Raw genomic sequence first — 4,079 nt, 5'->3', positions numbered from 1 at the left:
TCCGACCGGGTAACATGTTTCCAGTCATCAACAGTCCATTAACGGTGTTGACGGGCCCAGGCGGGGCGTAAAGTTTTGTGTCGCGCAGTCATCAAGGCTACATGAGTGGGCCTTCGGCTCCGAAAGCCCATATCAATGATGTTAATAGCCCAGCACTGAAATCTGTGACAATTTGCGGAAGTGTTGCACTTCTGTCACGTTGAACGATTCTCTTCAGTCGTCGTTGGTCCCGTTCTTGCAGAATCTTTTTCCGGCCGCACCGATGTCGGAGATTTGATTTTACTGCATTCTTGATATTCACGATCCATTCCTGAAATGATCGTAGGGGAAAGTTCCCACTTCATCGCTACCACTTTCAAACTCACCTAAATCTTGATAATCTGCCATTGTAGCAGAAGTAACGATCTGATAACTACGCGGGACACTTGTCTTATATACGCGTTGCCGGCGGCAACGCCGTATTCTGCCTGTTTACATATCTCTGTATTTGAATACGCATGCCTATACCAGTTTGTTTGGTGCTTCAGTGTATGAATTGGTTCCGTATCGAGTATTCAGCTAGAATGTGTGGCTACAATTTGGAGCAAAATGTAACAATTGCCTGCATCTTTCTTACAAACGTATGTGACATCACCATGATAAGTAGGGTGACCCAAACGTCCGTTAAATTCATATACTTCACGGAATAATGTAGGAAGGGATGTAAAAGCGATACTAAACTAAAAACTGAACTCCTCCAGAACAGGACATGAAGGCCCAACGGTACTGACCGGCCGCCGTGTCATCCTCAGCTCACAGGCGTCACTGGATACGGATATGGAGGAGCATGTGATCTGCACACCACTCTCCCGGCCGTATGTCAGTTTCCGAGACCGGAGCCGCTACTTCTCAAACAACTAGCTCATTAGTTAGCCTCGAAAGGGCTGAGTGCACCCCGCTTGCCAACAGCGCTAGGCGGACCGGATGGTCGCCCATCCAAGTGCTAGCCCAGTCCGATAGCGCTTAACTTCGGTGATCTGACGGGAACCGGTGTTACCACTGCGGCAAGGCCGTTGACGTAAAAACGATACACACATGCTTGAAATGTGTTGGAGTATTAGTGAAGCCAAAAAAATGCGCAAAATGACCAAAGGATGGCGTTTCATGTGATGCGAAAGCAATAATTAGCGTAACAACTGATTTTTAGCAAAGAAGATATTATTTATAACAAATGCTCAGCATGTGGGCCATCGTTCATGAACAATACCTGCATTCGAGGGACAATGTTGTGAACAAGACTGTGCAACATATCAGTAGGTATGGAGAGAAATTGCCTTCGGATGTTGTTTCGGTTTTGGGTCCTCAGAGGTCAAGCATAACGGAAGTGGCAGCACAGAACGCGATACTCACCAGACGATCTGCGCAAGAGATCTGTCACAGGTATAGCAACAGGTGGTGGAGCGCCATCTTGTGTAAATGTCGTATCCTCCAGCAGGTGTTCACAGCCAAGGGAGGGATGACGCGATTCTGTAATACATCGCACCTGTCATGCTGACACTTTGAAAAGCAGCGCCTTGCGTTTCTTCGAAGAGAAAGGGCCAGATTACGGTTGATGTGGTAAATACTCACACATCGTGACGTTCTTGTCACGAAATGGGATTTCCACGACAGTTATAGAATTTTCGGTAGCCCAAACTCTGCAATTGTGGGTCTTCTCGTGTTGCTGTCCAGGGCCATCTGTGGGCACGTCTTTGAACTCGTTTTGGTTTTAATAAAACACCATGTCATTTCACGTGTGTGTCAAGTTTTTCCTCCCTACCTACATCATTCTGTGAAGTACTGCGTTTTCAAATGTTAACGGACTTCTGGGTCACTGTGTACGTTGACGGAAATGGAAAGTGTTGCTCCACGAATATCTAGATCGGCACTGATACCTCAGTACCTGGTACATATCTTTCAGTCAACTGAAGTAAGGATACACCTTGACATCTACTATTGTAGCTTTATACGTGCAGAATTTGAAAATAAGCGGTATGAACACCTTAAAAATGACGAATGATCGAAGTACCATATTAAGATTCCAAAAGCGGATGCTTGATGCTTTGGCTCTTTGTTTCGTCCCATCGTGTTTCAGCTGCTAATTGTTGGTCGCAGGTTGCGACGTGTGACTGAAGCACGCGCGGCGAGCTCGCGCTTATAAACGACAGTCTGAGCTACGGTGAGGGAGACCGGTCTATCAGGTGTTGCGTCAGGCCCGTCACGAATAGTTTGCCACCTACTTTTTCAGGCGGTTCCGTAACCTACGGGAAGGCACTAAAGCTGAATTGCGGAGGACTTAATGCTCGTAAACAAATACAGTCTCTCGTACAGAAGGTCGCGATATTTTCGATCCGACTTCTCCACGGTTTCTGAAGCAGTATTCCTCGACTTTTAGCAGCGTGATGCATGTTACGCACTTTTTCAAGGCAGTTAAATAGAGCTGATATGGGAGAACTTGTGGATTGAAAAATACGTTGCCTGTTTTACGCAAACGGTAGTTAATCAGTTTATCTACATTCGCTATATGAATTTTTGTATTCTAATGCTTCTGGAAAACAGGTAGAATAAACAGAACCGTTGAGTAAAATAGACAGCGTACCTCGTGTAGGCGAGCAGTGCAATATTCAGCCAAACAATTCTGCTGATGTCCTGTACTGACAATGAATTTAGGTTGATGTTTCTAAAACTGTATCTCTGGCGTCCAGTATACAGGGTGTTACAAGAAGGTACGGCCAAACTTTCAGGAAACATTCCTCACACACAAATGAAGAAAAGATGTTATGTGGACATGTGTCCGGAAACGCTTAATTTCCATGTTAGAGCTCATTTTAGTTTCGTCCACCTACGCTCAATGGAGCACGTTATCATGATTTCATACGGGATACTCTACCTGTGCTACTAGAATATGTGCCTTTACAAGTACGACAAAACATGTGGTTCATGCACGATGGAGCTTCTGCACATTTCAGTCGAAGTGTTCGTACGCTTCTCAACAACAGATTCGGTGACCGATGGATTGGTAGAGGCGGACCAATTCCATGACCTCCACGCTCTCCTGACCTCAACCCTCTTGACTTTCATTTATGGGGGCATTAGAAAGCTCTTGACTACGCAACCCCGGTACCAAATGTAGAGACTCTTCGTGCTCGTATTGTGGACGGCTGTGATACAATACGCCATTCTCCAGGGCAGCATCAGCGCATCAGGGATTCCATGCGACGGAGGGTGGATGCATGTATCCTCGCTAACGGAGGACACTTCGAACATTTCCTGTAAAAAAGTGTTTGAAGTCACGCTGGTACGTTCTGTTGCTGTTTGCTTCCGTTCCATGATTAATGTGATTTGAAGAGAAGTAATAAAATGAGCTCTAACATGGAAAGTAAGCGTTTCCGGACAAATGTCCATATAACATATTTTCTTTCTTTGTGTGTGAGGAATGTTTCCTGAAAGTTTGGCCGTACCTTTTTGTAACACCCTGTATAAGTAAGTGAAACAGAGAACTAGATACTGTATGTGCTTCAACGTGGTGGTAGATGAATAGGCCTACGTTAAAAATTAAGTGAACGAAGAACGAAATCAAGGGGTAACTGAAAGGAGAATACGGAAAATATGCAAAGCCCTTAACAGTTGAAAGTTAGTATGCTAAGATACACAGAAATGGTTAACTTGTCGCCGTACGGATTAGAAATGGAGAAAATACCTGTAGAAGCAGACAGATTAGAATTTGTTAAACATATTTCCAAAGGCAATGAATGTCGTAGATTCAAATAAATGAAAGGATTAGCGCAAGATAAAAACATGTGGCTGGCACCAAGGAGAAATATTTATAAGCCTGACGCGGCGTTGACATTTGTTAATGAACAGGAGAGCTGCCCATCAGAGGAAATGCTGGAAACCGTGATTTTGATGTAACAGTGATTTGCTGTCACAAGTCTGCACTTGGCGCGTCGCCCACGTGTTCCCTCCCGCGTACTACGCTATATCATAAGGTCTGATTGTAACACAGGGCAGCAGACAGGTTTAGTGACCAATTCAATGCAACACAAAATGGTGCTCTCGAT

At 44.8% G+C, this 4,079-nt stretch overlaps 1 pseudogene; it reads right to left on the bottom strand.

Moving 5' to 3' along the window:
* Positions 1-939: 939 nt before the first annotated feature.
* Positions 940-1,057, bottom strand: LOC126104135 (5S ribosomal RNA; annotated as a pseudogene).
* Between the last annotated feature and the right edge of the window lie 3,022 nt (positions 1,058-4,079).

This window comes from Schistocerca cancellata, chromosome 1, assembly GCF_023864275.1.
Source record: "Schistocerca cancellata isolate TAMUIC-IGC-003103 chromosome 1, iqSchCanc2.1, whole genome shotgun sequence".
Classification (NCBI taxonomy): Eukaryota; Metazoa; Arthropoda; class Insecta; order Orthoptera; family Acrididae; genus Schistocerca; species Schistocerca cancellata.
This window is presented reverse-complemented; position numbering and strand designations above follow the sequence as displayed.